General features: G+C 39.7%; 1 pseudogene; it reads right to left on the bottom strand.

Moving 5' to 3' along the window:
* Positions 1-22,448: 22,448 nt before the first annotated feature.
* On the bottom strand, positions 22,449-22,943 carry LOC103124324 (small ribosomal subunit protein eS25-like; annotated as a pseudogene).
* Between the last annotated feature and the right edge of the window lie 2,250 nt (positions 22,944-25,193).

Genomic DNA, 25,193 nt, shown 5'->3' with positions numbered 1-25,193 from the left:
ATATATAATCTCCTCTCAAATCCTTGAATCTGATTATCTCATCCAAATACAGCTAAACCTCTGAAGAAACAACAACTTTAAAAGATTCTGAAACCTGAGTTTGGACATGTGATCTTCCTTGGTATTTTTGATATCCCTAACGAATCTTAAACTACTGTCAACAGTTTATCTGAATCCTCTCTGAAAGGTGTTGGCTGGGATTGATATGAGCATAATCATATGGTGCAGGGAGAATACAAAGCATGGAGCTGGGGAGCTGGCAGTGGTGCACCTATTTGAGCACATGATATAAGGACTTGGGTTTAAGCCCTCAGCCCCCCACTTCTAAGGGGGGAAGATGCACAATTGGTCAAGTATTACTGTAGGTGTCTCTCTGTATCTCTCCCCTTCTATCTGTCTCTTCCTTCTCAGTTTCTCTTTGTCTGTATCCAAAAATTAAAAATATATATATATGCTAATTAAAAAACAGAGTATGGAGTTAGAAGAGGAGGAGGAAGAGTGAGAGGAGGAGGGTGGGGGAGTGGTTTGTGTCTCTTAATCACCTCACAGATGGAACTTACTTCTTTTTTTTTTTTTTCAAATTTATTTATTTTCCCTTTTGATGCCCTTGTTGCTTTTTATTGTTGTTGTAGTTATTATGTTTGTTATTGATGTTGTTGTTATATAGGAGAGAGATAAATGGAGAGAGGAGGGGAAGACAGAGAAGGGGAGAGAAAGATAAACACCTGCAGACCTGCTTTACCGCTTGTGAAGCGACTCCCCTGTAGGTGGGAAGCTGGAGGCTCGAACCAGGATCCATACTCTGGTCCTTGCAATTTGCGTGCCACATGTGCTTAACCCATTGCGCTACCACCCGACTCCCAGAACTTACTTCTAAGGGAGTTCTTTGAGTTACTTTTGACCTTCATTTTTTTAATTGATGTAATAATGATCCACAAGAGCGTAAGATAAGAAGGGTACAATTCCACACAATCCCCACCACAAGAGTTCCATACCCCTTCCCCTCCATTGGAAGATATCCTATTCTTTATCCCTCTGGGAAATGGACCCAGGATCATTATGGGGTACATAAGGCGGAAGGTCTGGCTCTGTAATTGCTTCTCCGCTGGACATGGGCATTGGCAGGTCAATCCATACTCCGAGCCTGTTTCTGTCTTTCCCCAATGGGGCAGGGGTCTGTAGAGGTGGGATAACAAGGTACATTGGTGAGGTTCTCTGCCCAGGGAAGCCAGGTTGGTGTCATGGTAGCATCTGCATCTTGGTGGCTGAAAAAGCATCACAGTGGAAGGCAGAACAAATTGTTTAATATTCAGGAACCTAAAGGCAAGTATATAGCAGATGAGATTTGGGGTCTCCATTTTGGGGAAAACTAGTATGTCTTTTTTTGGTATAGTCAAAGGGGTCCATGACTTTACCAGTTTTTGCCTGAGGCTGACAGCTAACATGCAGGTGGGCTAAAGGTATTGTCTGGGGAGATGGTGTCAGATTTGGAGATGGGACTAGAAAGCTGCATCAGAGGAGAGAGTAGCTCCCAAATATGGGAAAAGTATGTTTTTTACTTTTTTTCTGTATTCTATAGATTAGTAAATATACAATTTTTTTGTGGGGTGAATAATAATCTAAGACAAACATCATTAAAAAATAATTCAGAGCAGATAGCACAGTTAGCCGGTCCGACTGGACCAGCAGGAAGCAAAGATGCTGTAGAGCATGTCACCCCAGGCTTGCAGTGGGCTGAGCTTTCCTCACAGCCACACTTCGCCTGCTGTGCTCATTATACTCAGCTTTGTGGAGGTCTGGCTACTCAAAGGAATTGAGATGTGGCACAGTTTGACTGTTCTTCCTTCGAGGCCTCTCTGTAGTGTTCATAGTAGCAGGATTACACCAGAGTGGGGGTGTTCGGCCCCTAGCTCTGCACAGCTGGTGAGAAAGCCCCCACGTGGGAGCCTTGGGGTAAGTGGTGACCAGCAGAACACCCAGACCATCATTCATCTTCATTGACAGCACAGCAGCCCAGTGGCCCAGAGAGCATTGTGTAGCAGCAGCAATGCAGGCCTGGGCCCGGGGCTGGGTGGTCATCTCCCCTTGGGGAGCAGAGTGGCAGGAACAGCATCCGTGCCATGCAAATCCTCAGCACCATGTGGAACAGCCAAGGTGCAGGCATGGATGCTGGAGTGGTATAAGCTCTGTTAATGCCCTGTGTCAGATGGACACTGCTGCTGGCAGGGTCATCTCCAGGCAGAAAGTCTGAATGGTCATACGGGTGAATCTGCTCCTCCATGCAAGTGACACATGGATCAGCTTTACGAATGTTTACTCCTGATACAATTATTCCTGTTGTGTCCATTTTACATACACCACGTGTGTTTGCACTTAACTCCAATGTACAACAAACAGAACTAATGTCTAATAGCCAATGTAAAGAACTGCTTTAGTAAAACCCCACATTCTGTCTTCTGATAACCTCTATTTTATGGTATTCTTCCATCTTGAGTTTCCAACAAGAGCACCCTTGTAAAGGGAGGTTTTTCACAAGAAGCTGAATTTAATGCCAGCTGTCTTCACGATATTGCTTTGCACAATAAGGAGCGTCCTGGGAGTTATCTGAGCCGGCCGGGCAGCCAGAGAAGGGCAGCTGTCAGAGAGGAGCCAGCTGAGGCTGGGGTGCAGTCTGAGGGTGTGGGGGGAGGGGAGGGCCCCCTGTGGAGCACACCACCCCTGGCCCCGGTGGCGTCCAGCGGGAAAAGTATTTTTAACACCCATTGGCAGGAATATAAGGTATGAAGAATTACACGGGAAGTTCTGTGGAAAGATGAAGGAATAAAGTTTCTGAAAGAAGGATAGATTTGGGAATAGGGTGAGAGTGAGATGTGAAAGAGATAGTGAAGTAAAGGGAATAGAGAATGATAAAATAAGTAGGAGAGTCCTTCAGAGAGAAACTAGTTCTAACTAGAAAATCTGTGTTGATAGATACAATCATACACATAATACACTTTTTCCCCACTATATAATGTTAAGTCTAGTATCAGTAGGCTTTAAGTCATTATGTCAAGTTCAATTTGGTGATCCTGTCTGAAAAGTGGATAGGACCTAATATTGAGGAGCGTTATTAGTCTATGCTCATCAGAGCATCTTTCTATAGAGGAATGCTTGTGTGTACATGCAATCACACACATTATAATTCATATCATTTGAAACACTGAAAGTTTTCTGTCTTCATTCTACAAGGAAGAAAAATTAAACCATACCAAACCCCAGAATTTTGTAGAAGTATCCCAACAAAGATCACTTATATCAGGAGAAATCACACCCTGAATTAGAATGGTACACCAATAAAAGATTCTTAGGGCCTGAAAATCACTTCTTCACTGAAATGAACTTGTTCATAGAAAGACAAAAATGTTTGAAGGGCAATGTTGAAATGAGTCTTCCCTCGTGTACCAAAGGGAAGTTCAAAAGAGGAACATGGCGTGTAAGAGATTCTTATGGTCTGAGTATGCAAGTGACATTCCTAAAGTGCCTCCAGCGTTGTTCTCTAACTTGTGGACATAAGTCAGCATTAGGTTCATGTGAGTGCAGTTTAGATGAACTGTGTGAAATCCAATAGGGGTGAGTTGAGTAAATCGGACTGGAGTTAATCTCTTATACCTATTATGTATTTTATTGTATGACTGAAAGCTCCCAGATAGGCCCAGACAAAGGCACATATTGATTCTTGAGCTTCCCTTCATGATTTTGCATGCTCTTCTCTGAAGCCATTATCTAAAACACTGTCTGCAATTAATCTTCAAGGCAGCATATAATCAGCCAAGGGCTACAAGACTAGGGTTTCAAGCAGTCCCAAGGGCTGAGGTTTGGGACTTTTTTGGTAGAGAGTTTGCTAAATAGTCAAGCTTTCTTGGGCAAAGTAGATTGTTATGCACGATGAGTTGGGACATACAGATTTGAGGACACACAGGATATGTGAGAATGTATTTCTTTATAATGTATCTGGCCATGGAGGCGGGGGAAGGAGGCGGGGGACTGGAAGGTGAATGCGTCCAGATGCTGGCGCGCAGTAAAGCATTCCTGGCTGTTAGTTCCAGTAGGTCATTACTGCATTAATTTGGTGTTTAATTAAATGCCTGTGCAACAGACCATTTATTTGTTATCTAATATTAGCTTTAGTTCTTATCAATTAAATGCTAGCTGAGGGCTTGATTCACTTACATTTTATGTCCCCTATACTCTTTTCAGAAACAACAGGCAAACCCAACAAGGCCTCACTGTGTCTGCAAAGATTTATACACCCAGCTTTCAGTGTGTAGAATATAATATGCTGGTGCTATTAGGTGAGATTAAGGAAAGTAAAAAAAGAATACGCCATTTTATTTTGAGAAATCAGTTACCAAAATTCAAGGACTGTGATTTCTTTCTCCCTACCTCCCCCCCCCCCATCATTTTGTGCAACTGGACATATTAGGGGTAAGGGTAAGACTGGAATGGGATCTATGTTCCCATTCTGTGCTGATATGATTCATTCACCACCCCATTCCAGCTTCCCCAAGTGATGCTGGGTGAGCTAACTGTCTCATTCCCTCGAGTATATCTGAGCTTTTAGTGATAATAATAACACAAACATGAAATGAACAGATACTAGCAAGTTGTGTACTTACTGTCAAGCCATTCAAGATGCACTGCAACTGAAATTTTATTTTGAGAAGGAGGAAATAAAGGATAGGGAGGGTGAGAGAATTCTGTAGGACAGTGGAAGAAATGTGAAAATATGACCCAGATAAAACTGCAACCAGCCACTGGCATCTCAGTGACTTTTCCTCAGGTCTACTGCTACATACCACACAACATCTGTCTTTCATTTGCTTATGTTTTTCTTCAAACCTATCAACTTTCTTGAAACCAGACATGTGGGAGTTGGGCTGTAGCGCAGCGGGTTAAGCGCAGGTGGCGCTAAGCACAAGGACCCGCATAAGGATCCTGGTTCAAGCCCTGGCTCCCCACCTGCAGGGGTGTCGCTTCACAAGCTGTGAAACAGGTCTGCAGGTGTCTATCTTTCTCTCCCTCTCTCTGTCTTCCCCCTCCCCTCTCCATTTCTCTCTGTCCTATCCAACAACAATGACAACAATAATAACTACAACAATAAAACAACAAGGGCAACAAAAGGGAATAAATAAATAAAAATAAATATTTAAAAAAACCCAAAAACCAGACACGTGTTTTAAGAGTAAATTTGATTCAATATTTTGCACCACTCTCCATAATAAGACAGTCTATATGAAAATAGATATAACTAAGTGATTTTATTAATTTAATAAAATATGTTGTTACCTGCCAAAGGATCTGAGCTCAATGTCTGCAGACTTAAGCTTTTCTGACAAAAAAGAAAAGAAAAAAAGGTGGGTTGGGAGGGGAAAGTGTTAAAGATGAGAAATTCTTGAATGAGAATTTATCCTTCATATCATGAGAAGAGTGTAAAGAAAATTGAAAAGGGAATAACTTTCTCACTATGTGATTAAAGTTTATTTGCCAAACTTGTGTATCACCTAAGATTATCTGTAGCATTTCACACTTGGGCAACAACTGTTTTAGGTTACTATAGAGTTCATTTCTAAACTTACAAGATGCTCCAAGACAAAAAAATAAAATAAAAAGAGAGAAAAGAAAAGAAAAAAAGAAACCCTCAAGAATGACTTGGGATGGAACAATCGAAGAGGGTGAATAGGATGCTTTGGAAATCAATAGCTCCTTCTTTTTCAGGGAGTATACCAGTTGTGTGGATATCGCTGAGTAGAACTTCCCGTGGTTATAGTTGTTCCCATTGTAGTCCCTCCAGGCTAAAGTTTCTTTTCCTCTGTTTTCTTGTCTCATCAAAGGTACAGGGCCAGAAATATAAACTCTGTTTTTTCATCAATCTGGTGCCTTTAGTGACTTGAAAAGCACTTTATAATATTATTTTCCTGGTCTTTTCTGTGGCGAGTTGTGAAATGTCTTTAGTACTTGCTGTGCATCAATTCAATGCAATTTGGTGAGATCATGGCCCATAAAGAGAACCAGTGCATTTTGAAGAAGAATACAGTTAGAATATAATGGAGAAATCTGAAGAACATACAGATTGTGGAACACCCAGCAAACCCGTGTAGGTCTTAGTGTTGTTTTACTCATCTGGGCTTAAAACACAATTCCAACATCCAGGAAATTACAACTTCCATTAAAGAGGACAAGCAGATGTCATGTACATACTAGGTGGCCAGGCAGATTGACAGAAAGCTAACAGCAAAGCATTACTCAGTAGCTCATAGATCCCCAGATCTTGAGCGGAGGTTCACATCATCTATCCTAAGAGGCAGGGGATGGGATTGTGCTGAAGCTTTTTGTCTAAAGAGTTAAGAAGGGTGGGTATATGATTAAGACTAAACCTAGGTGGAGCCAAGATGTAGCTTGAAGACAACACCTAGTTTGAGCTCCGAAAGGAAGCAGCTTTCAACCTGGGATTCTCCAGACAGGCCACCAGGTTCCAGATGCTACTATGATGCCAACCACACTTCCCTGGGCAGACGACTTGAACAATATGTCCCGGAGCCCCACTTCCACAGAGCTCTGCCCCACTAGGAAAGGGAGAGACAGGCTGGGAGTATGGATTGACCTACCAACGCCCATGTTCAATGGGGAAGCAATTACAGAAGCCAGACATTCTGCACCCCATAATGACCCTGGGTCCATATTCCCAGAGGGTTAAATAATAGGAAACCTATCAGGGGATGGGATGGGATATGGAGTTCAGGTGGTAGGAATTGTGTGAAGTTGCACCCCTTTTATCCAATGGTTTTGTCAGTGTTACCATTTTATAAATAAAAATAATAATAATAAAAAAGAATGAACCTAAAGATCAAGTAGAGGTATGAGACTTGATAGAAAAAAAAAACTAGTATAGAATTAACAATAAATTCTGGTGCAGGAATGTATCTATGTAGGATGACAGTAATAAAAATGTGTAGAATATGTAAAAAAAAAATAAAACAAAAAAATCTTACTCCTGGAAGTCTATATTTGAGGAAGCTATGATCAAAGGGGAGATAAATTCTAGTGGAAGAAAAGGAGGGGGAGTGCTATCTATAAACTAATTGTAGATTAAGTCCAGGATAGAAGATTGAATTCTTAGAAACAATATCAAAAAGGATAGCAGGGGTCAATAGACAGCAGTCAGTTTCCTCTGTTTTCCCATAATGGAAATGGTGCTATAATCTTATGTTTTGTCTTTCCCTAATTATCAAACAATTTCTCCTTTTCTTCACTCTGAAATTCATATTTATAACTAAGTCATAGCCATGTTCTGTTCTTTACTTCCTGCCTTAGAGTGAGTATTCAGTTTTCCTTGCACTCTTTGGCGTAAGTATCCCTCCACTGACTCATTCATATTTTTATTTATCTTTATTTATCTTTGATTTGCATGCCTCAGCCTGGCCATTTCTACCTATAGAGTATAAGGGAGACATGATATCCACATGAGTGCAAGTCACGAAAATCATACTAGCTCTGTTCTTTTACTGGCTACTATATAGTGGGTTGAATGCTTCATACAATTATAAATGTCTTAAAATTCAAAGAGTATTCCTCCATTGGAATTAATTGTGGATTGTCTTTATTTTGCACTACTTAAGTAACCCTATTAGGAAACTTGGTTTTCCCTGTCCAGTGAGAGTTTCCTTGATGCTCTGGAAGGAAACTCTCCTGGAACTGCTGACAGAGCCTCAACTGTAATGGTGGTAGCAGGTGGCGCACTGATAATGTCGACTTCAGTTGAGGTACAGGAAAACAGAGCAGCTGAAGACCGAAATCTGAGAGATAAGAGGAAATGAAAAATGAGGCAACGTTATATCTTCTGTTCCCTCATAAAGACTCCTGTGACAAATGGAATCACAAGCATCACACAGACTGCTCTGCTGAGCTACTGAAGGCACCAGCTATCTTGACGCCAAATATTCATCCTCTGGTTATCTGTGGGAAAATAATAAGCAAATTGTATATGAGAGAGAGGAAGGATATGGGGCACGGGGAAAGTGAGAGATTTGCTGTTAAGCACTAAGCACAACTATTATCATCATAGACATCATGAAAAAATGGCCATCTATACTTTTATATTGAAATTTAAATATTTAACTACCATTTGTGATCTTGCTGAAATGGTGCTATTAACACATGGAAAAACATTTGCTAAGTTGATTTTCCTGGGTTAAATACAAAATGCAAGAGAATGAAGTCAACCATCAGTGGTCATGCAAATACACATTCCATTTCTGATTCTCATTGTTAAACTTAGCACTCAACTAAATATGCTAACATTTACCCTTTTAAACAATGCTGTGAATATATACTTCATTCACACACTTTATATTTAACACTAGGTTTGAAATTCATCTCTCCATCCACATGATGCAAACATAAATGCATAAATGTGCAGCCAAGAAAAAAAATTATCTCTTTGGCTTTCAATTTATTTGAAAGTAAATCATGATAAAAATGTTGCCTGACAGATGCTCAATGTTAGATAAATATTTGTTAACTAAATGAATGGCCAAACTCTTACAAGGACAAAGAACCAAAGTAAATTAAGGTTGCCCCTCTATTTAAGTTCAGAAAAAAATTAAATTAATATTTAGAAATTTAAAAGAGAAATTATGTATAAAATGTCATCTTGTCTAAGTAGACTGTTCTTGAGGGAGCTGGAGAGGGGAGTGCAGGAAACCATCCTTGTCTTTGCCAGGAGAGTGGGGAGGGTGGCCATTGAATCTCTTCAAGCACCATTGAGTAAACTGCTTGCCTAGCTGGATGCAACCTGAATTGCCATCCAGGAATTTGGGTTCTGGAGTCCATCCAAAGTAGCCTATGTGGTGCATTCATTCAGTATACTCTATAGGTGGAGATATCTCAGTCTTCTCAGGCATAGCCTCATCTGACTTCTGTGAAATACTGAAATATGGGATCATTCTAATTTATGGTGATTCATTACCAATTATCTGCTGCTGTGTGAATTTGAGGCTTATGAATAGCATAACCATTGAAGAGATTATACATATGCCCTATCTCATAGGCCCTAGTCTATATCTAGGTTTTGAGGTTTTATTAAAAAGTGCACCACCCAAAAATGGAATTAAGGAGTCCTATGAGCTAGGAAAGGTCTCACAAGAGTAATTTATCTGAAGGGTTGACATTCCATGCCCGACGTCTCTGGACACAGTCCGAAGTGAAACATGCCAAAGTGGTACTGGTTTCATTGCTTAGGTTGAGATCAGCAGGTGCAGTATTAATTGGTATGACATGAGAGAAGCATGCAGGAAAGTGAGCCCCACCCTAGATGTTCCAGGTGTGGGAAAAATATGGGCTTTATAGAGAAAGTGTAAGGTTCCTGCTGTCCTATGGATTAACAAGGCAGTAAGTAGCTATTGCTATAACCAAATTATTTGGCAATTGGGTTAACTTTGAAAATCCCATTAGGATTTGCTGTATCATACAAGACCTCATCATAACTTATGTATTTTTATGCTATTTCCCTATAGCTGTATCTTATAAAGTGACGCCACCAATTGTTTCTGTTCTTCTGAGTCTAAGCTTTTAGATTTAATATTTCGAAATTAGAAATGTATTAACAATTTGAACCCAATATTAAAATTGGACAGACAGAATGTAATAATTTGAAACAATTTTTTAGGTTGAGTAAAGCCCTCATTTGTATATATACTATAAGTTTTTTATATTTCAAGTATTTATTAATCCCTAAGACAGCAGGAACAGTCCCCTTTCTCTGTAAAGCCCATGTTGTATTTATTTGCATATCTCTCACAATCAGTGAGCTGGAGCACTTTATCATATGTTTGTTAGCCTTTTGGATCTCTTCTGTAGTGAATAGTCTGTTCATATCGTCTGCCCAATTTTGGATGGGGTTATTTGCTTTTTTGTTGCTAACTTTGGTGAGCTCTTTATATATTTTGGTTATTAGTCTCTTGTCTGATGTGTGACATGTGAATATCTTCTCCCATTCTGTGAGAGATCTCTTTGTTTGGGTGATGGTTTCTTTTGCTGTGCAGAAGCTTTTCAATTTGATGTAGTCCCATTGATTTGTTTTTGTTTTAGTCTTCCTTGCAATTGAGTTTGTATTGTCAAAGATGTCCTTGAGGTTTAGGTGGGAAAGTGTTCCACCAATGTTTTCCTCTAAGTATTTGATAGTTTCTTGTCTAACATCCAGGTCTTTGATTCATTTGGAGTTGACTTTTGTTTCTGGTGAGATAAAGTGGTTCAGTTTCATTCTTCTCCATTTTTCAACCCAGTTCTCCCATCACCATTTATTGGAGAGAACCTCTTTCCTCCATTTAATAATTTGGACCCCTTTATCAAAAATTAGATGTTCATAGGTGTGGGAATTTAGTTCTGGGCTTTCATTTCTTTTCCACTGGTCTGTGTACCTATTTTTGTTCCAGTACTAGGCTGTTTTGATTATGATGTCCATAGAGAGCTGGGAGTATGATGTCTCCATTTCTGTTTCTTTTCTTCTTCTGGATGTCTCTATCCAATAAATGAATAAATCAATAAATAAAAGATATGCAGAGTTTACAGGTAAAATCCTGGGTAATCCCAACAATATGACCCCGGGGAGAAGATGATCTTAGAAAAGACAGAATTATTTAATCAATATGAGGGGAAAAATTGATTGAATGTCTCAAACTTTTTAATGCACAGACCATAGGCTGAGTCTTTGATATGTTGACTCTCTTAAAAACTTAGCAGGGAGAATAGAAACAACCAGTGGCACAGTTATATACAAATTATGTCATAGGACATAAATTATGGTGATGTTGTGTATGATAAGGGATATTTCAAAGTTAACCCAATTGCCAAATAATATGATTATAGCAATAACTATCTATTGCCTTCTTAAGCCCTAAGAAAGCAGGAACCTTCCACTTCCTCTGTAAAGCCTATATTTCCCCCAGTCCTGGAACCTCTTGGGTGGAGCTCACTTTCCTGCATGTTTCTCTCAATTCATACCAAATGATATTGCATCCGCAGATCCCAGCCTAATCAACACAACAAGTACCACCTCAGCATGCTTCACTTCAGACTGTGTCCAGAGACATCAGGCATGGGATGTCAACCATTCACCCTCATTACTTGAATGAGACCATTCCTTTCATAGTATTCTCTAATTCCATTCCAGGTGATTCACTTCTAACAAAGTCACAAAATACAGACCAGGTCTCCTAAGATAGAGCTTATGTTCACATGTATCCATAAATTAGGGCAAAATATATGCCTGAAAGCTAAAGTACACAATAGTCTGAAGTGAGTCAGTATAAAGTTCCTAATAAAATAGTATCTAATTAGACTTAAATACCCTCTTTACCTACTTCCTATTACACTTCCTTCAGTCACTCTAATGCTAACCTTATCAAAGCAAGGACTACAAAAGTTGAATAAAGGCAAGAGACTGGCATACTTTAACGATTACTCTTTAGTCACTATCAGGCCACCCCATCATCTGGGTCCCTATTCGGGGAGTCCTGAGATTCCCAAACAAACATGATGACCCTAGACCTTGAATAAATCCCTCTGTCCATTGTTACCAGTCATCTCTACCAGGAACAATAAAGCAGACCCCTTTGTGGACCAACATAGGATCTTGCCCTTAAATTGAATCAGCAATGGTAGAGAATGTTCCATCCTCCAAAGGGAGGATGGACAACATACTCTATGCTACACCTGAGGAAGATGGGTCCTGATATTGGGGCAACTTGGAATATTCCTACTCATGACCACAGAATGTGAGCTCAGATCTTCAGGGATGCAGAGGTCACATAGGCTCCTAAACTGAATATGGGCTCCAGATCATATCAAATCGAAGGAGTGTACAGTGAACAATATTTATACCCCTTTCCCATATTTGGGAGCTACTCTCTTCCCTGATCCAGCTTTCTGGTCCTTTTTCTAGCCATGGCATCATCTCCCCAGATAAAACCTTGGATCATATCAGATTTCAGGCTCAGGAAAAAAAAAAAAAACTAGTATATGCACAGGCCCTTTGGAATATACTTAAAATATGCCTACTAGCTACCTACAAAATGGCAGGCTCCCACCTCCCGCCAAACTCTTCATCTGCACTATTCCAACCTTTAGGTTCATGATTAGTCAACAATTTGTTTGGATTTGTATGCTCTCTTTTCAGCCACCAGGTTCCAGATGCTAGCATGATGCTAACCAGACTTCCCTAGACAACAACCCCACTGTGTCCTGGAGCTCTGATTCCCTAGAACCCCACCCCAATAGGGAAAGAGAGAGGCAGGCTGGGAGTATGGATCAACCTGCCAATGCCCATGTTCAGCAGGGAAGCAATTACAGAAGCAAGACCTTCCACCTTCTGCATCCCACAGTGACCTTGGGTCCCAGAGGATTAAAGAATAGAAAAGCTCTCAAGGGAGGAGGTGGGATATGGAGTTCTGGTGGTGGGAATTGTGTGGAGTTGTACCCCTCTTATCCTATGGTCTCATCAGTGTTTCCTTTTTATAAATAAAATTAAAAAAAGAAAAGAAAAGACAGAATGAACAACCAAGTAATGGAGAAAAGCCAAGGCTCTGAGGGGCCCTGGGGATTAGGAATGGAAATAAATCAGAATCAAAGATCTGGCTTATTGTTGTTGAAATATAGACCAATTCTGTGAAAATGGGAAGAAGGAAAAAGGCTGGAATATACTGTTAAATGTAAAGGAGCAGCAAAGGAAGTAGAGATTATGTCCAAGTCTTGTTAAAAAATTTAGCTGAAAAAGAGAGAAATAAAAAAGTCTAGTATCTGGTAGGAAGGTATAAAGCACAGGAAGATTTTTTTTTTCCATTTTAGCTTTCTCTTTCCCTTCTCTTTATGATGTAAGAGATACTGTGTATACTACTAACATGAGCAATTTGTAGGAGATGGTGTACAAGAAAAGAGGAGCAATTTAAAATGCTGAAACCTTGAGAATGTGAGGAAAGTTGTGATTCGGAGCACATATGAAGAGTCCCCTTAACAGAGGAAAGATACTTCATCACCTAAGACAGGTGATGAGACAGGCAGGTTAAGGTGATGTGTGGATACTAGAGCCAAATGATTTGTGATTTGCTTGGTAAAGTAGAGAATATTATTATCAGCTCAAAGTGGTAAAAATGTTCTTTTAAGTAAAAAGTAATATTTATCTCAGGGGATCTGGTCTATATCTAGGTTTGGGGACTTTATTGGGGAATGGACCACTTGGCACAATGACCCTGGGTCCATACTCCCAGAGGGATAGAGAATGGGAAAGCTATCAGGGGAGGGGATGGGATATGGAGATTGGGTGGTAGGAATTGTGTGGAGTTGTACCCCTCCTATCCTACGGTTTTGTTAATGTCTCCTTTCTTAAATAAAAAAGTAATATTTAATGAGAATTTATGAGTCAACATTATAAATATGATCAAATTATGTAATTACTCACTAGTAACATATAAGTCTGCTTTTGTAAATGCGGGTTACACTGCTTAAGGTAATGAAGTGGCATTCATTGTCATTTCTGTCAAAGGTTGGATTTCTGTTTAAAGTCAGTTTACAAAATCTTATGGTGACTTCTCTAAGTTATGTTGCCCATTGAGTAAATAAATTCATGGAGTCTTCATTTTTTCTGTTCTCAAAATGGAGATACAAATAGTATTTGTTGATAACTTATCATGCTCTTCATAGTACACCAAATGAAATACTCTGTATAATTATTGGTTCTTGCTCAAAGTTGGATAAAATGATTACTACATACATGACTTAATGGCAACTAAGCACCTCTTTGTGCCTGACATGGAACCGTAGTTTAGTTACTTAGAATTCAAACAATTTTGGAAAAGGTTCTTGTGCACTCTAAGCCTTTGTACCTATGACAAAGAGTTATTTCAATGTAAAGTTAGTGACTGCAGGTAAGAACTTCTAGGACAGAAGTCTGGAATCTAATAAAAGGTGTTTACCTCTGCATCTTCTACCTTCTGCCCTTCAGTCCCTCCTCCTCTTCCGTCTCTATACCTGCCGTACTTCAGTGTATCTTCTTTTCAGTGTGTCACCTTTCTACCTCACACCTCTTTCTCCATCGTGTTATCAGGATTCACCACCTTGTTCTGCTTTTTAATACATACTTGTTAGTAACTCCCTTGGTTGTAATTTACTCATCCACTAAATGATAATAGTATCCTTCTTCTTCTAGCGTTTGCCCTTCTTCCATAGCCAGTCAACATACTTACCTAAATGACTAAGCTTCTATTCGTTTCCAGCACATTTTAAATAAAATTGTTTAAAAATACCAACATGAGGGGGCTGGGTCGTGGTACACTTAGTTGAAAGCACATGTTATAATGCAAAAAATACTAACATGGTGTGATGTCACTTAATAAGATCTATTTCTGTTAAATATAGAAGTATATGATATTCTACCTGTTAGTTACATATAACATGATAATATGATTTAGTCTTTGTGCTATAGAAAATGTGAAATGTGCATAAGTAGTGAAAATGGGATATTGAATTCTACTCCTTTGTCATTCAGTTTCAACAATGATTGGCACATGATGTGCCTATATTTCATCACCTACCAGTTTCTCATTTTTAGATTTTTTTTTCGGGGGGGGAGGTACAAAAGATAATATTAATATTGAAACCTGAAATTCTGTGCAAAAATTAACTTCAGTTCAGAAGCTTATCCTTAATATTATGAACTTTTAATGTGTGAGTCTTAATACTTGAATATTCATTAATAAAAGAATGATATTACAATGGAATATTTTATTGTTATTAGATATTGAACCTTTATTTGCTGAGGCTCCGTGACCTTTATTAAATGTTGCCTCTTATAAATGTCACTAGGTGTTTGGGCACTTAGGAAGCATTGTTCACAGCATCTGAGAAATCCAGTTAGAACTCACATGGGAGTTGGGCGGTAGTGCAGCAGGTTAAGCGCACATGGCACAAATCACAAGGACTGCTAAGGATCCCGGTTCGAGCCCCCAGCTCCCCACCTGCAGGGGAGTCACTTCAGAGCCGGTGAAGCAGGTCTGCAGTTGTCTATCTTTCTTTCTCCCTCTCTGTCTTCCCCTCCTCTCTCCATTTCTCTCTGTCCTATTTAACAACAACCACAACAATAATAACTACAACAACAATAAAAAAACAACAAGGGCAACAAAAGGGAAAATAAATAAATATTTTAAAAAAATAAATAAAAGAACTCACAATAAGTATCTCCAAAGAATAATTCAGTGTAGCTTTCTGAATAGATGAATATCCCAGACTCACTGTTTTGGAAAAATTCAAAGTGCACCTACTAGGCAGTTCATGTACCATAAAGTCTAGTCCAAGTCCTTTTCATTATCACTTATCCTTCTCCATTATTTTGTAAGTGGTTAACTCACAGGTGAGGTATTCTGGGGTTATTAGACATGTGCAATGGAGACATATATTGCTGTACATTGTCCTCATGTACTCTGCTTCTGGTCCTGCACTTATGATAACATGATTTCTAGAAATATTTATTTATTCCCTTTTGTTGCCCTTGTTGTTTTATTGTTGTAGTTATTATTGTTGTTGTTATTGATGTCGTTGTTGTTGGATACAACAGAGAGAAATGGAGAGAGGAGGGGAAGAGAGAGAGGGGGAAAGAAAGATAGACACCTGCAGATCTGCTTCACCACTTGTGAAGTAACTCTCCTGCAGGTGGGCAGCCGGGGGCTCAAACCAGAATCCTTATGCGTGCTTTTGCACTTTGCGGCACCTGCACTTAACCCACTGCGCTACTACTGCCCGACTCCCTAAATTAGAATTTTTTAACCATATTTAAAACTGTATCTTCTTCACTTCCTACATTCCTGTCAACGCCCTTTTCTTCCTTCCTTTCCTCCTTTATCTTTTATTTTATTTTTTAATCATATTTATTTATTTATTGGCTAGAGACAGCCAGAAATTGAGAAGGAAAGGGTGATAGAGAGGTACAGAGACAGAGAGATACCTGCAACACTACTGAACCACTTGCAAAGCTTTTCCTGCAGGTTGGGTTAGGGGGCTTGAACCTGGATCTTTGCACATTGTAACATCTATGCTCAACCAGGTGTACCACTACATGGTTCCCCTTCCCTCCTTTCTCCATTCCATCTACTCTCCCTATCTTCCACTCTCCTTCCTTCTCTTTTCCTGCCTACTACTTCCTCTCCCTTCCTTCCTGTCTCATTCCTACTTTTTGTTCTTCTGTTGTCTCTCCTATTTCACTGCTCTCTTTCCTTTCATTGTTTTTCACTGGAGCTACTAAATAAGCACTACATCACTTAAAAGCTTCCATAGGGAGTTTGAGTGACTGCTCTCAACCATCCGCAGAGCTTCAACATCCATTTCCTGTTCCCTGGTGAGTCAAGTCTGCATTTTGTCAGCCCTCCTATTCTTGGTAGAAGGGCCAGTGAAATGAAGATAACAAGTCCCAGACCTGAGTCTGCAGGGAAGCTTTGCCTTGTCAATGAAAGATTAAAAAGTAATGACCAGGGACTCAGCAACACTTGCTGCAGCCAACTTTAAAAAGTCCAGATCAGTCCATATGGTCTTTTTTCTGCATTTTAAAAGCATTTTTTAAAGCTGTAATCCTCCATAAGGCCTTGAATTTCCCTCATTAAGTTTTATGGTTTGGAAATGAAAAAGAAAAAGTAGGAGCATGGTTCTTGACTTCTGATTTTAATCATTGAATGGTCCCCTTTGAGGTCATCAGACTACAATTAGATTGCACTTTGTCAAAAGCAAATAGAGTGGTTATGTATTAGAGTTCAAAACCTATGAGAACTTTCTGTTCTCCAATTCCCTTCCAGGGATTTGACAGAGGAGCCTGCACTCACTGGCTACTTTCCCCACTGTGAATATAAATGTCTCCAGAGCACCAGGTCTTAGAATTAGCATTTTCCACTCAACGACTTACTCTCTGGATGGGTGAATGCTATCTCCTTTTAAAACTGTTCATGTACCTCACTATTATGCAAGTGCTTAGAGGATGGCAAAGCTCAGAACACATTTCCCCAAGCATTTCGACTTCTTGCCTGAAGTCTATAAAAAATCTGAAAAGATATGGTTGCATTCCTTAATGAGTCTAATTGACCTCTGCTGATAGAATATCACAAGGAAATAAGAATAGGCAGAAGGGATATATTTTCTTACTTGGCGATAAAGATTTTTAGTCTTTTTTTTTTGTATTATCTTTACTTGTTGGATAGAGACAGTCAGAAATCGAGAGGGAAGGAGAGATGGAGATGGAGAGAGACAGAGGGACACCTATAGCCCTGCTTCGCCACTTACAAAGCTTTCCCCTTATAGGTGGGGTAGTCTGTCTCTTTACATGAGTCAAATATCCTAGCACAAAATGCATTATCTCCTTTCAAGTTGCTGATTCTTCTCTTGCACAGTTTAACATCCTAACACAAGGTGGTCTCTCTTCACAAACACAAAGAACTAGCTATAGAATTCAGATAAGAAACAAGAATGATCTCTAATTCTGATCTTATTTACTTGGATTGGGGTTGGCGGCATATTGCATCAAAGCAAAGGATTATAGGAAAGGAGGGGAAGGAAAGAGACCATGGGGGAGGGCTGGGGATCTTGGTGCATGATGGTGAAAAAGTGCTTAAGTTGGAGCTGCGTTACATTCTTTTGCCATCCAATTCCAAAGTTTGAGACGATGTGTTCAATGTGGTGTAACTAATTACACTGGAGAGGGAACCAGATTTTAGGGATCGGATGGATTTGTCCATCAGGATTACATACCCTGAGTTAAGTGGATGACAATCAGAGGGAAAGATCAAGGGAATGAAACACAAGATCCAGCAAAACTGGTCAAATTTGGTGCCAAGTCAAGGGAGTTTATCAAGCCAAACACATAAGTCAAGATAACAAATGGAGAAGCTGAGTTGACCCAGCAGTCTTAACTTAGAATCCTTCATCGCTCACAAATTGAACCACACCTGTAGAATCTCACTGAAATTAGTTACATGATTTGCTACCTTGTTCTACCCAACCTGGTCCATTGGTCCCAGAGCAAGGAAAAAAAATGCTTATATCATGGAGTTTTTCCTTTCTTTTTTCCTTTCTTTTGCCTCCAGGGTTAGCACTGGGGCTCAGAGCCTGCACTACAAATATACTGCTCCTCGAGGCCATTTTTCCCATTTTGTTGCCCTTGTTGTTGCCCTTGTTGTGCTTGTTATTGTTGTTATAGCTGTTGTCATTGTTGGATAGGACAGAGAGAAATGGAGAGAGGAGGGAAAGACAGAGAGGGGGAGAGAAAGACACCTGCAGACCTGTTTCACTGCTTGTGAAGCGACTCCCCTGCAGGTAGGGAGCCGAGGGCTTGTACCAGGATCCTTGAGCTGGTCCTTGCACTTTGTGCCCTGTGTGCTTAACCCACTGTGCTACCGCCCAGACCCCTCATGGGGAGTTTTTCTCAGTGATTATTGTTTGCTTAGCCAATGACTTCAAAAGTTAAACATTTCCACTGCATGAAAGTAAAGTCTGAACTATGCCCCATGCCTTTAAAGATTCTGCAAGAGAGACCTTGCTCACCTGCTGACATATTTCCTCTTCTTACACTGCACTCTCACGAGAGGAGTTGCAGCTGCATTCTGGAACATCCTGACCACATAGCTATCTCAGTGCCTTGTTCCTCTCTTCAGGACCTCCAGTCTTCCTATATTTGGTATCATTGGTAGAAAAAGAAAAGTAAACAAACAAAAAACAACAAAACTAAACTAAACCTTTTCTCTGCCTCTGTCAAATCATTTCCTGGTTCAACATCTTCATTGTTTTCTTTAGATAGACTGTACTCCAGTTTGTAAACTTGCATGCCTTTTCCATTTTTCTCTTTTTAGTGTTTCTGTTACGACACTAGAATGGAAACCCTACCACTACAAGTATAAAATCTCCTTTATTTCCATTGTACCTCAGGAGTTTAATCTTTTAGTACTCAGATTTTAATGAAAAACTAAATGAATGGATAATTTACTTCTCTTTCTCAAGGCTTTGCAAATAGAGGCATTGTGTCATCTGGGAAAATATGGAGGAACCACTCTGCTCAAAGATCTTCTCCTTGCTTTTTCACTTAAGATGAACAAAATTACTTAGCTAATGGCATGACGTTCAATGAATACATCTCCACAAAGCAGAATGCAAAGGGTATTTCTCTTCCAGAAGACAAAAAATCAAAATCAAAAATAAAAGCAGAGAAAGAAATAAAAAAAGAAAAGTCAGGCTAAGAAAAACATAAATATTTTAGAGGAAATAGTAGCAAATGCTCTAGACTTTGGACTTAAACTCCTCTGAAGATCCTTTCCCTTTGCTACTGGATTAACTCTAATGGCCTGCCATAATGTAATAGCAGCAAACTTGTTGGGTGGTAAATATCTAACCTTCTTTTCAAAAGACACCGGAAGAGGAAAATCATGCTCTGAGATGGAGCCAGTAGTTACGCTTGCCAGGCTAAGAGTTACAAGGGCTGTCAGGCCTCCTGCTTCAGGGCAGACATTGGTCACCAGCTGGGCTTAGAAGAGATTGCCTCAAACCCCCTACCCCGACGTTGTACAATTAGGTGCATTTCTGTAAGGACTTTCGTTTCTTTTTGTATATCATTCCACACTGGCTATTCTCAGAGGCGAGATCCTGGACTGGATGGACCATTGGTCTGGGCTCCACTGGGGCAAGTCCTGTGCTTTGATGGTCTTAAACAACCTTGCTGAGAGATAAATGAGCTTCTAAGAGGATTTTGAGATAAATTCCCACAGCTAGGAAGATTTAAAAAAAAAAAGACTTCACTCTTGATGTAAGCAGCAGCAGCAGCAGCCCTGAATATTTAAAGTCATTTGCTTCCTTTATTTTTCTCATTTTTCTCTACATATGCTGAAGGACATGCCTAGCTTGACCTAGAGTAATTTCTCTAGTGGGTCCACATAAAATCCCTGAAAACTGATTCACATGTGTAAATAAACAGAGGTGTAGAGGATGGAAGAGTTAGTCTTTGATCACTAAGAGAAATGAATGCATGAATTCTCATAAAAGGATACCAAACTGTTCATAACAAAATATTCTAGAATACCTGTCCTAACACCCCCCAAAGGAAACAAACCACATGCCCATCCACTGGCAAATGGATATACAAAATGTTATATAGCCACACAATGGAATATTGTTTGGCAAGGGAAAGGAATTAAGCTGACAAATGTTGCAGCACGGTATGCCTAAACATCATGCTCTGTGTCAGAAACTGTACACAAAGGCACACAGTGTATACATGTGTCTATGTTGTAAAATTCAAGAATAGTCAAGTCTTCATGACAGAAAAATCACTACTGGTTCCTAGAGACTGTGAGAAAGGAGAAATAGCAAGTGGCAGCTGAGCTGTGCAGTATAATTTTTGAAGGGGATACAAATGCTTTAAAATTAATGGTGGTTCCTGTACAACTATATGAAACTACTAAAAACAAAGGAGTGAACTGCAAAGGTGTAAATTTTATGTATTTTAAGTTACTTTTCAGTTAAACAAGTATGAACACTAAGATTGTCAAAAAACAAGGAAACAGAGACCAGAAGTTTTAGGAGATAGTTCAGAAGGCAGAGTACATGTCTTTCCATGTAAGAAGTCCTGGGATTGAATACCGGCACCACCTGGGAGCACCATGACCAGAACCAAGGCAACTCCATGAATGATGAAACAGAGCTTTGCTATTATTACTCCTTTCTACTTTCCCCTTTCTTTTAAAAATAGAAAACTAGATAACAGACATGTGTGACAGTGGAGTGAGTTCCTTTTTGCAAGCTTTAAAATGACCTAAAAAGGGATGTTATTTTACATTAGGTTATTGGAAGAGGCCTCTCCAAGATGACATTAATTTGAGAAAAAAAGGAAGAATCTGGAAATGCAAAAGTTCTGACTACGCTATAATGTACCAAGAAGGAATCTTTCTAGCTTTGTTTTGAAGCTGGAGGGAGGGCCAGTAGCTGGAGAAGAGTGAACAGGCTGGGAAACAATGAATTTTATCAATTCGTAGATACAGGTGTAGTCTGGTACTGATTGAGCCTTGTAGAACATAGTTTTTTTTTTAAATTTAAATTTTTTTTTTTTATTTAAGAAAGGATTAATTAACAAAACCATAGGGTAGGAGGGGTACAACTCCACACAATTCCCACCATCCAATCTCCATATCCCACCCCCTCCCCTGATAGCTTTCCCATTCTCTATCCCTCTGGGAGCATGGACCCAGGGTCATTGTGGGTTGTAGAAGGTGGAAGGTCTGGCTTCTGTAATTGCTTCCCCGCTGAACATGGGCATTGACTGGTCGGTCCATACTCCCAGTCTGCCTCTCTCTTTCCCTAGTAGGGTGGGTCTCTGGGGAAGCTGAGCTCCAGGACACATTGGTGAGGTCTTCAGTCTAGGTTAAGCCTGGCCGGCATCCTGATGACATCTGGAACCTGGTGACTGAAAAGAGAGTTAACATACAAAGCCAAACATATTGTTGAGCAATCATGGACCCAAAACTTGGAATAGTGGAGAGGAAGTGTTAGGGGGATACTCACTGCATACTCTAGTGTACTTCTACTTTCAGGTATATATTTTGCAGTAGTTTATGGATACGTGTGAACATATGCTCTCTCTCACAGAACCTGGTGTATATCTAGGTTTCGGGACTTTGTTAGAAAGTGAACCACCTGGGATGGAATTAGAGTATACTATGAAAGGAAAAGTCTCACTCGAGTAATGAAGCTGAAGGGTTGTCATTCCACACCTGAAGTCTCTGGACACAGTCTGAAGTGAAGCATGTTGAGGTGGCAATCGTTGTGTTGATTAGGTTATAATCGGCAGATGCAATATTATTTGATATGGATTGGGAGAGGCATACGGGAAAGTGGGCCCTATCCAAGGGTTCTAGGACTGGAGGAAGTAGAGGCTCTATAGTGGAGATGTGAGGTTCCTGCTGTTTTAGGGTTCAAAAAGACAATGGATAGTTAATGCTATCATCACATTATTTGGTAATTGGGTTAACTTTGAAAAGTTCTTTTATTAGGGTTTGCTGTACAGTACCCAGTATCTTGTATATAGCTGTGCTATTGGTTGCTTCTGATCTACTTGGTCTAGGCTTTTGAGAGAGTCTGCATATCAATTACACAGCCTATATATTAAAAAGATTCAGTCTGTGTTTTAAAAAACTTCGAGACATACAATTAATTTTCCCCCTCTCATATTAATTAACTAGTGATTTATATGTCTACATTTTACTAGGAGTGTACATTAACACCATTCCCACCACCAAAAGACTGTGACCCATCTTTCCCACCTGCTCCCACCCCCCACTGGCCCAGGAAGCTGCATGTCTACCCCTCACCACAGGGTTTTTACTTTAGTGCCCTTGTTTGTTTGTTTTTGATAAAGTTTTTTATGTTTCAAAATGTACAATAGGTGGGACTTGTTCATGCATCTTTACCAGCAGCTGGAGCATCTCCACCCTTGGTGTTTCTGGTGTAGATTACTTGAGCTCTGTGTTTTGATACCAGTTTAATAAGCCCTTTACTGAGGAGCTCCTGAAGGGTAGCCCTGGACAGTGAGCCATGAATCTTCAGTCTCTCAGAGACAACAGCTGACGGTATGACCTTATAGTTAGGAACTTCTTTACAGAGCTTGTCATAAGTGGCTTTGTCAAACAAGACGAGGTTATTAAGCTTGTCCCGGACTTTGCCTTTGGACCACTTCTTTTTGGCCTTTCCCTCAGACTTGTTCACTGGATCTTTGTCTTTCTTGGCCGACTATCCGGCATCTTTTTTCTTCTTGTCATCCTTGGGTGGCATCGCGAAGCTTAGAGAGCAGCAAAATCTACCACTGTGGTGTTAAGATGTCAGACAGAAAGGAACATAGCTTTTTTTTTTTTTAAATGTGGCCGGGTGCTGGTGCACCTGGTTGAGCATACTTGTTACAAAGAACATAGATTTTTTTTTTGTATTTATATTAATGAGAAATCACTGTCAAATAGTGATGGAATGGGGATTTTATGCGAGAATGAGAGACAGAGGGGGACATTATTTGTACTGTGAAGACAATGCTTTGGGAAAGCAGATTGTGGGAGCCTGATGGCACACTTGGTAGTGTTCATATTACCGTGTGTGACAACCTTGATTTAAGTACCAGCTCCCCATCCTTCCTCTCTCTCTATCAAAAAAAGGGATAAAGAAAGAAAATGGCCAGTAAGAGTATTGAAGTTGTATAGAGATTGAGCCCCAATGTTAAATGTGGTAGAAAAACAAAAGAGGAAAGAAAAGAAAAAACGAGGAAAAAACAGAGATTTGTTGATAAGTATTACAATATTCCAAACCAGAGGTTAAATGACTTAAATTAAGTTGAGAGCAAAGAAGCCAGAAATGGGCAGATGTTGAAGTGTTCAAAGGAAAACTGAAAACCAGACAAAAGAAAAAACAGAGCAATGATTTGAAAAAAATCTACTGATTGTAACAAAAAGATAACCACAGGGCCATAGATAGGAATTCCTAATAGCCCTACCTAAATGTTCACCAATGCTACTAGCATGATGGGATATGATCACTATGAAACACTACATCTGTAGTGAGAATGAGAATTTTTTTTTTTGAGAACGATAAATTGTTAGGAGAAATACACAAAATACCAGATGCATTCTGTATTGCCATCTGTATATAAAATTTGACAATGAACACACAAAATATAAAAGGTTAGAAGTTAGTGATATATTTGGGAGGGGTGACAAGATGGAACTATAAAGAGGAGATTCTGAGAGGTTGGAAATGTCATTATATTAAATTTGGATGCAGTTACATATGGTGTTTGTTTTTAAAGAATCAATCTGCATACTTGACTTCTCAGTTTTGTGTATGTATTATACAATAATGTGTAATTTAATAGTGGTTCCACTGCATATACTTACTCTTATTAGGAATTAATGGACACTTCTATTTCTTTGCTCATGAAATGCCTGGTGATAGAATGATCTCAATACAAAATATGTAGAAAATACCTGAGAATTATGATTGACATTTGTCTTGACAATTGTCTTGACAATTTCTTACCCATGATAAGTATATACAGTGTTGGTTCTGTTGATAATGAAACAATTTGTCCATGGTATTTTTGTCTACACCTCCATCACTATCCTTATCATCTGCCTTGGTATATACATTTCTTTTTTTAATATTTACTTATTATTTCTTAAATTGGTTCAAGCAGAGAAAAATTGAGAGGAGAGGCTTCACTACTTGTGAAGCTTCCCTCCCTGAATGTGGGGACCTGGGACTTGAACTGGGTTACATACATTTCTAGACTTAGCAAACATTTTGTAATTTGCTTTATCAACACTGTGGTTATACCTGGGGCTTGGTACCTGCATGACGAATCCACTGTTCCAGGCAACCACTTTTCCTTCATTTTTCTGTTTCTTTTTATTTGATATGACAGATGGAATTTGATAGGTTAGAGGGGTATAGAGGTGAGAGAAAGATACCTGCAGTCCTGCTTTGCTGCTTGTGAAGCGTCCTCCGCCCCGCAGGTGGGTTGTGTCAGCTCAAACTCAGATTTTTGGGCATGGTAACATATACGCTTAACTGGGTGCGCCACCACCCAGCCCTGGAGATTTGAATGTTTTCCCACTTTGATGAATCTAATTTACTTGTTGACTTATTTCATTTTTGTTCATTTAATTCACTCCTACTAAGTGAGTGTCTATAATATGTAGACACTCTGTTGGTGCTATGAGACAATGATGATTGTATCTCCAGAGACAGCATCTGAATCTCAAACTGCAGTCATGCTTTTAGGGGGAAGGCAAGTGAGTAAGTGGATACCTACAGCGCAACCATATAGTCTCCCTTCTGTACTAATTTCAGACCACAAAGTAGTGGTCTCTAGTAATTAGGGGCTCTTCTGGCCTCTAGGATTCTCATATTTTACAGTTAATACATTCCTGTGTAGGGTAATCAGAGCAACTATTGTTATGACCCCCCCCCCTTTATTTTCTAATGAGAAACTTTTGAAGAAAAAGTAAAGAATGTATCCAAAGTCACTAAACACAGGGGCTGCTTTTGTCTTGTGGTTCTTGCTCTTGCCTGGAGATGAGGGAGCCTTCCCAATAATCCCGAGTACA

This window comes from Erinaceus europaeus, chromosome 15, assembly GCF_950295315.1.
Source record: "Erinaceus europaeus chromosome 15, mEriEur2.1, whole genome shotgun sequence".
In the NCBI taxonomy this organism is placed as follows: Eukaryota; Metazoa; Chordata; class Mammalia; order Eulipotyphla; family Erinaceidae; genus Erinaceus; species Erinaceus europaeus.
Note: the sequence above shows the minus strand (reverse complement) of the source record. Positions and strands in the feature narration are given on the sequence as shown.